Source organism: Cicer arietinum, chromosome 3, assembly GCF_000331145.2.
Source record: "Cicer arietinum cultivar CDC Frontier isolate Library 1 chromosome 3, Cicar.CDCFrontier_v2.0, whole genome shotgun sequence".
NCBI classification, from domain to species: domain Eukaryota; kingdom Viridiplantae; phylum Streptophyta; class Magnoliopsida; order Fabales; family Fabaceae; genus Cicer; species Cicer arietinum.
In genome coordinates this window covers 42,121,185-42,130,851 of record NC_021162.2, presented here as the reverse complement: position 1 = coordinate 42,130,851, position 9,667 = coordinate 42,121,185, and positions in this window count along the sequence as shown.

Here is a 9,667-nt window from a genome sequence, read left to right as displayed (position 1 = left end):
TTTTTCCTTCTTTCCTTTATATATCATTTCCTTTTCCTTCCTTCTAATTTCCTTTCTTTCTTTTTCTCTCCAAACCAACATACATATATATATATATATATATATATATATTAATTGTAACTTAACAAATATCTACATATTTATTAAAATTACCATTTCACCCGTAACCCATTAAATTCCTCGTAAAAGATTCACCGCAGTTAATTTAATTTATTTATCGACGAGTAATTCTAATCGGCATCAAAATATCTTTTTGATCATATAAACTCCAAAATATTATTATCTTTGGCTAAAAAGCCTCCGAGCCAAAAATCCAAAATACACAAAAATACATAAAATGCACTTTAAAATTATGGGTCTTACAGGGACACTTGATCGTTAATTGTAATATTTTGATGATTGTGATGATTAATTCAGTCAAAGAAACCAAATTCACATAGGATTGATTACGCTTGTTTGATAAATTCTATAGTCAAATAAGAATAGAATCCTGAATTAGAAATTAAACTCATTGATAGAATATGTGATATGTCTGAAACTCGAATTAGTGGGTTAATCGTTATGTACATCTGTTAAAACAAAAATATAAAAACCCCTTTTCTAATTTCAAATTTCAATTTGGTTAATATTATTATATAAGAATTCCTTGCCAAACGACTCGAGTTATTACCTTTATTTACAATTTATCAATTGTATTTGACCTGTGTGCGATAGCAGATCAAATTGGCGTCGTTGTTGGGGACTCTCTGATAACAATATTAAACAGTTTTAGAGTATTACTAATCATCCTAATAATTGTTTCTTCGTGTTTTGTTTCTCTACAGGTCGGATATGCTTGTTGTTAGCTCGTAGGCACGTTGCTAGTAAAAAAAAAACCCGGTTTTCAGGTGATTGTCTCGGAGTGCTCTGAAATTTCACCAGAAAATCAGAAGAAAAAAAAATCAAGGAATAGGACTCCCCTATAAGGGACTTATTGTGGGATTCAACGCTCAAAATCCCAAATTCCTTCATTTAGACCCTATTCAATTTTTTTTAATTTTTCAAATTTTCCAAAAAAAAATTGTGTTGCCTTTGTTTTATTTTTAGAAATTTTTTGTGGTATTTTTATATTTTTTGGATTTTATTTGATAGGGTTTTCTATTTTTGACTTCAATTTTAGAAATAGGGTCAATGTTAGAATTTTCATAATTGTGATTTTGCATTGCATTGTTATGACGATGCATGAATAGGGTTAGTTCTGCAAATCTGCATTCCCTTGAACCTGAAATAGATAGGACATTTCATTTACGTCGTAGACTTAATAGAGTTGTTAATGTTAACGAGTCAGAGTCAAATAGTGAAAGTGACAACTTGCTGCAAAATATGGCTAATGCGAATAATAGAACCTTAAGATAACTTGCAGCACCTAATGTCAATTATAATGCATTGTGTATCACATATCCTGAAGTTAATGTACCATTTAAACTTAAATCTGGTTTAATACACTTGCTTCCAAAGTTTAATGGTCTTGCAGGTGAGGATCCCCACAAACACTTGAAAGAATTCCATGTTGTGTGTTCTACCATGAAGCCTCAAGGAGTCATAGAAGACCATATTAAACTAAGAGCCTTCCCATTTTCACTCATAGATGCTGCCAATGACTGGTTATACTACCTTCAACCAGGTTTTGTTACAGTTGGAATGATCTCAAGAAATTGTTTCTAGAAAAAAATTTCCCTGCCTCAAGAGCTGCTTCAATCAGAAAAGATACATGTGGCATTAGGCAGATTGACAGGAAATCATTATTTGAGTATTGGGAGAGATTCAAGAAATTAGTATCTAGTTGTCTTCATCACCAGATTTCTGAACAATTGTTCATCCAATATTTGTATGAAGGCTTGCTACCTACGGATAGTAGCGTTTTGGAGGCTGCTAGTGGGGGAGCACTTGTCGATAAGACCCTAGAAGTGACAAAGGCTTTGATTGAGAACATGTCAATTAATTCTCAGCAGTTTACAAATAGAAGCAATTCGGCAGTGTTGACAAGGGGTGTGAATGAAACTCAAGCTTCTTCCCACAAGAATTTAGAAGGCAAACTTGATGAGCTTACATCTTTAGTAAAAAAATTGGCAATAGGTATAACCCAAGCAGTGGACTGTGGTATTTGCACTTCTCCAGAGCATCCTACAGATTCATGTCCTACATTGCAAGAATATCCATTTGTTGATGCTCCTCAAGCATATACAGCAAATATATACAATCCTCAAGCCAACTATGATATGTCATCTAACAGGTACAATCCTGGTTGGAGAAACCATACCAACTTGAGATGGGGGAATTCATCTGCACAACAGCAACCTAGGAAGCAGCAGTAGCGAAATATTCCACAACAACAAAACAATACACCTTCAATAGAGGACCTCGTTAAGCAGATGATTGTCCAAAATCCCCAATTTCAACAAAGAACAGATTCCAGTGTTCAAAATTTGGAAACAAAGATTGGTCAGCTAGCCACTTCAATTAATCAATTACAGACTTAGGGGTCAAACCAATTTCCTTCATAATCAGTAGTAAATCAAAATGCTCCCAATGCCAGTGCAATTACATTGAGGTCTAGGAAAGTTGTTGAAATACCAAAGTTATCTGAAACTATTGTGAAAAGTAACAAGGTTGCTGAGGACACTTTGATACCTTAAAATGTTGATGTTGAGCAAAATATACCACTTCCTTTTCCTCAAAGGGCAGTGAAGACTAAAATAATGGACGAAGCAGATAGGGACAACGAGATCTTGAGTACATTTTTGAAGGTGGAAGTGAATATTCTTGTTTAAAGACCAAAGGTACCTGAAACTGTTGTGAAAACTAACAAGGTTGCTGAGGACACTTTGATACCTGAAACTATTGATATTGAGCAAAATATACCACTTTTCTTCCTCTTGGACCTTTACAGAGTACAAGTGTTACCATTCAATTGGCGAACAGGAGCAATGCTCATCCTGCTGGAGTTAGGGAGGATGTACTTGTTTCGAGTTAATGAATTGATATTTCTTGCAGATTTTTACATTCTAGACATTGGGGGAGAAAATAGGTCCAACAGGGCGCCTATCATCTTAGGCAGACCATTCTTGAAAACTGCTAGAACAAAAATTGGTGTCATGTTGAACTATATCCATGGAATTTGATGATAGCATTGTAAAATTTAACATCTTTGATGCTATGAAACACCCAATGGAAGAGCATTATATTTTTTAAATTAAATTGCTTATTGATTTGGTTGATTACAGTTACCCCAATATGTTTGCTACTGATTTTCCTTCATTGTCTGGTTTTGATGATACATATACTTGTAGTTTCTGTACAGATACTCAATTGTGTTATGTGTGTTGAGATCGAAGCTGCCTTGTAGGTTGATCATTATGTTGATATTGATATTTCTACTAACATAATTGATTTTGTAGACTTAGCTTCAACCACTAGTGTCGTACCCTCCATTGAACAGCCATCGACGATAGAGTTTAAACCACTTCCTAAAAAGTTGAAATATTCATATTTAGAAGGAAGTGGCAAGTTACATGTGATTATTTCATCCAAACTTGAAGATGAACAGGAAGAGAAGTTGTTGTAGATTTTTAGAAAACACATGAAGGCAATCGGATGGACCTTGGCTGATATTCCTAGTATTAGTCCATCCATGTCTATGCATAGGATACTAATGGAGGATGGGGTAAAATCAGTCAGACAACCCCAAAGGCGACTTAACCCATTAATTATGGATGTTGTAAAAAAAGAAGTGATCAAGCTCTTGCAAGGAAGAATTATATACTCCATCTTTGATAGTCAATGGGTGAGTCCGATGCAGGTAGTCCCTAAGAAAATTGGACTCACAGTGGTTAAAAATGAAAATAATGAATTTATCCCCACACGAGTGCAGAACAGCTCCAGGGTATGCATCAATTACAGGAGACTAAATCAGGCAACTAAAAATGATCATTTTCCTTTACCATTCATTGACAGATGCTTGAACGGTTGGCTAGTAAGTCACATTATGGTTTTCTTGATGGTTTTTCTGGTTATTTTCATATCCATATTGCACCAGAGGACCAAGAAAACACCACGTTCACTTTCCCTTTCAACATATTTGCCTATAGGAGGATGCCATTGGCCTATGCAATGCTCTTGGCACCTTCAATCGCTGCATGATTAGTATTTTCACTGACTTGATAGAAAATTGTATAGAAGTTTTCATGGATGATTTTGCTGTGTATGGTTCCTCATTTGATACATGCTTGAACAATTTAGATAGAGTTTTGCATAGAGCTATTGAAACTAACCTTGTGTTGAATTATGAAAAATTTCATTTTATGGTTGAACAAGGCATAGTTTTGGGACATGTGATCTCTAAAAATAGGATTGAAGTGGATCCTGCCAAGATTGATGTGATTTCTAATTTGCCTTACCCATCTTGCATCTGCGAGATTCATTCTTTTCTTGGCCATGCAGGTTTTTACAGGCGCTTTATCAAGGATTTCAGCAAGATAACTCTTCCGCTATCAAATTTGCTACAATAAGATGTTAGTTTCACCTTTGATGACAAATTCAAGAAGGCGTTTGATTTCTTAAAGGTAGCACTAACTTCTACTCCCATAATTCAGCCACCCAATTGGACCCTCCCTTTTAAAATTATGTCTAATGCATCTAACTATGCAGCGGGAGCAGTCCTTGCACAAAGGGTTGGTAAGGCTGCCCATGTTATCTATTATGCTTCTAGGACTTTAGATTCTGCACATGTTAATTATACTACCACTGAAAATGAACTTTTTAGCTATCGTTTTTGCACTTGATAAGTTTAGATCATATTTGCTAGGTTCGAAGGTAGTTGTTTTTACTAACCATGCAGCTTTGATGTTCATGCTGAAGAAACCAGAAGCAAAACCGAGATTGATCTGATGGATGTTGTTACTCCAAAAATTTGATTTAGAGATTAAAGATAAGAGTGAATAGGAAAATTTGGTGGCATATCATTTGAGCAAAATAGAAATGGATGAGGACCCCATCCCAATTCAAGATGACTTCCCTGATGAGCAACTACTACAGTTACGTGACGTAACTTCTTCGTTTGCTGATTTAGTTAATTACCTAGTTGCTAGAGTCCTTTGTAACACCCCGTTTTTCAAAGCGAGGGTATTTTTTTTTTCAAAAGAATTTAAAATAAAGCAGAGAAATAAATAAAGAAATGCCTTTGGATAAATAATTGAGTCATTATAATTTACAGGCAGCGGAAAAGTTACTCCAATTATAAATCCAAACCATTTACCCAACAACAAATGGTACATGTAACCCATCGAAAATAACATGTCAAGCTGACAATATTAGTATAGGTACAGTCTTCCATTTTAAAATAAATGCAATACAAAAGAAAGACATTTGTTCCCTCTGTGACAACCTAGTCTGATCATTTTACAAAACAACTAAACACCCTGACTGATCTCCACGCGCCCCGTGAGATCCTCCTATCGTAGCTGCAGTCAAGCGTTCCCATCTCCATTTCCGTCCATAGGGTACGAACCGGTAAGATCGTCCTGACTCTCATCTGAGGGCAAAGCCCAGATTTCCACAATAATTGTAAAGGTCACCAACCGAAAATAACAGTTAACACATAACATTTAAGTTTTAAATGCTAAAAATAACTTTTCAACTAAGCATGCACCTTAGCAGGATTTTCAATATGCGAAAAGTTCATACAATACTTTGCCAGTTAAAATGAAGGTAAAATGAGGTTCTCAATCCCCTAATTATAACATAACAAATCAAGACATGGATAGTTTCATGAGCAAACAATCATACAACTAAAACTGAGGATTTTCACTGAGCCAATCGATTAGGCAATCGATTGGGGTGAAGGATTTTGATGAAACAGAATCCTGGGCTGAAATCAATCGATTGGGAAATCGATTGAGTGAGTACTGAGCCCCTGACTTAATACCAATCGATTTCCAAATCGATTTCCTGAAGGTTTTTAGTGAAATTTTGAACTCTGGCTTGATTCAATCGATTGGGAAATCGATTGACAGGGTAGCTGAGCCCCTGACTTAATGGCCAATCGATTTCCAAATCGATTTGGTCGAATATGGATGAGTCCCTGACTTAGGCCCAATCGATTGGGCAATCGATTTCGTAAATGATTTTCGAAAAACTGATTACAAAATCGATTGGCTAATCGATTTTGTCCATTTGGCCAAGTCCCTGTTTACTATCCAATCGATTGGGAAATCGATTTACCTGTGTATTCTTTCAAAAATTCATAAACTAACTCAATCACATTCATGCATAATCCCAATTCTTAACACTTAACACTGATAACACAATTACTACGACATCATGGATTTCGAAATGGTATTGCAATCAAACATGTTATCACCAAATTCCAAAACATAACACTTAGCATTTATAACACATTACTACACAAACAAAATGAACCAACAGTTCACAAATCAACAGGGTGTAGTCTCTCGCGGACAAACACAATTCCCTCAGGAACGTAAGTCGTAAACGTACTACCTATCACGGGTCCGTACCGTTTACCGAGGTGCCACCTATCCCGGGTCAGCACAACTTACCAAAACATACACGAGTAAACGAGACATTAAGAGATTCCCCATTCTTAATTCTCATCTAACTTAAACCAGGGCGTAGTCTCTCACGGACAAACCCCTGCGCAGTCTCTCACGGACAAACGCAATTCCCGCAGGAACGTAAGTCGTAAACGTACTACCTATCACGGGTCCGTACTGTTTACCGAGGTGCCACCTATCCCGGGTCAGCACAACTTACCAAACACAATTCCCTCAGGAACGTAAGTCGTAAACGTACTACCTATCACGGGTCCGTACTGTTTACCGAGGTGCCACCCATCCCGGGTCAGCACGACTTACCAAACGTAAATCGTAAACGTACTGCCTATCACGGGCCCGTACTGTTTACCAAGGTGCCACCTATCTCGGGTCAGCAGGATTTACAGAAACACACATAAAAAAAGTGAGACATTAAGAGATTCCCCATTCTTAATTCTCATTTAACTTAACGATTTTCAAGACAAAACATTCAGTAAATAAGTCATTAAGAGATTCCCCATTCTTAATACTCATTTACTGAAACGATTTTCAAAAACGAACATTAAGTAACCGAGACATTAAGAGATTCCTCATTCTTAGCGCCCAGTTAACTTAAACGGTTTTCAAAACAAAATATTAAGTAACTGAGACATTAAGAGATTCCTCATTCTTAGCGCCCAGTTAACTTAAACGGTTTTCAAAACAAAATATTAAGTAACTGAGACATTAAGAGATTCCTCATTCTTAGCGCCCAGTTAACTTAAACGGTTTTCAAAACAAAATATTAAGTAACTGAGACATTAAGAGATTCCTCATTCTTAGCGCCCAGTTAACTTAAACGGTTTTCAAAACAAAATATTAAGTAACTGAGACATTAAGAGATTCCTCATTCTTAGCGCCCAGTTAACTTAAACGGTTTTCAAAACAAAATATTAAGTAACTGAGACATTAAGAGATTCCTCATTCTTAGCGCCCAGTTAACTTAAACGGTTTTCAAAACAAAATATTAAGTAACTGAGACATTAAGAGATTCCTCATTCTTAGCGCCCAGTTAACTTAAACGGTTTTCAAAACAAAATATTAAGTAACTGAGACATTAAGAGATTCCTCATTCTTAGCGCCCAGTTAACTTAAACGGTTTTCAAAACAAAATATTAAGTAACTGAGACATTAAGAGATTCCTCATTCTTAGCGCCCAGTTAACTTAAACGGTTTTCAAAACAAAATATTAAGTAACTGAGACATTAAGAGATTCCTCATTCTTAGCGCCCAGTTAACTTAAACGGTTTTCAAAACAAAATATTAAGTAACTGAGACATTAAGAGATTCCTCATTCTTAGCGCCCAGTTAACTTAAACGGTTTTCAAAACAAAATATTAAGTAACTGAGACATTAAGAGATTCCTCATTCTTAGCGCCCAGTTAACTTAAACGGTTTTCAAAACAAAATATTAAGTAACTGAGACATTAAGAGATTCCTCATTCTTAGCGCCCAGTTAACTTAAACGGTTTTCAAAACAAAATATTAAGTAACTGAGACATTAAGAGATTCCTCATTCTTAGCGCCCAGTTAACTTAAACGGTTTTCAAAACAAAATATTAAGTAACTGAGACATTAAGAGATTCCTCATTCTTAGCGCCCAGTTAACTTAAACGGTTTTCAAAACAAAATATTAAGTAACCGAGACATTAAGAGATTCCCCATTCTTAACGTCCAGTTAACTTAAACGATTTTTCACAAACAACCGCACATTAAGTAAACGAGACATTAAGAGATTCCCCATTCTTAATACTCATTTAACTCAATGGTTTTCAAATTTCACACAACACAAACTCAACAAATTCTCACATCAAAACATATCAATTCATTTATTCACAAATCCAACCATACACATATCAAATTTCATCAATATCAATTAAGAGCATGTCAAAAACAACAAACACAAATCGACACAATCCACTACTCAAAACACACAAGTTTCATTTACCCAAAATCTTACACAATGACTTCAAATTCATTTACCACGAACCATTCATCAATATAAACAAAACCTAACTCTAAGGTTTTACCCATAACGCATTAGTTTCGTTTTTCCCCAAATCGATACATTAAACCCTAACAAATTCCTTCCCACACAACCACAGATAAGTCCCTAATGCAAACTAGAAGTTTGGAAGGAGCCCTTACCTCAACGTTAGCTTTAACGCGCGTTTCCGGTACCGCGAGTAATTCCGGTAAAATCTCCGCTCGCAACGCCGCTTCCAAATTAGTTCACTAGCACCGTAGCGTGGTGGTGAGCAACTTTCCCTTCTATCTCTTCGAGAAATGAGGTTTGGATCTAGAAGAAACAGAGGGGTTTGTGTTTGGATCTCAAAAACCGTTTTTCTTCGTTTTCGAATCAAAGAGGAAGAGTGGAGTTGCGAAAACCTTGATCTAACTCTCACCCAACCTTGGGTCACTAGCTTTGAAGAAAAGGAAGCAACGAAAACGAAAAATGGAGAAGGATGGAATTTTGGGTTTTGCTCGCGTGAGGTTCAGAGGAAGGAGATGGAAATTTGGAAATTTCCTTCCTTTCTTTTTCTTTCCTTTGTTTTTCCTTTCTTCCTTTTTCCTTCCTTCCTTTATATACTATTTTCTTTTCCTTTTCCTTCCTTCTAGTTTTCCTTTCTTTTTCCCTCCAAACAAACATATATAAATATAATAAATATAACTTAACAAATATCTCAAAATCTAGATATTTATTAAATTACCGTTTCACCCGAAACGCCTTAAATTCTCCGTAAAGGATTTTCCGCAGTTAAATTCAATTTATTTATCGACGAGAAATTCTAATTGGCATCGAAATATCTTTTTGATTATAAAACTCCAAAATATTATTAACCTTGGCTTAAAAGCCTCCGAGCCAAAATCCAAAATACACCAAAAATACATAAATGGTACTTTAAAATTACGGGTCTTACATCAATGATGGGTGAACTGTCATATTTCTTGGGATTTCAAATTAACCAAAGAAAGCAAGGCATTTTCATTAGTCAATCTAAATACTGTTCTGATTTGATAAAGAAATTTAACTTTGA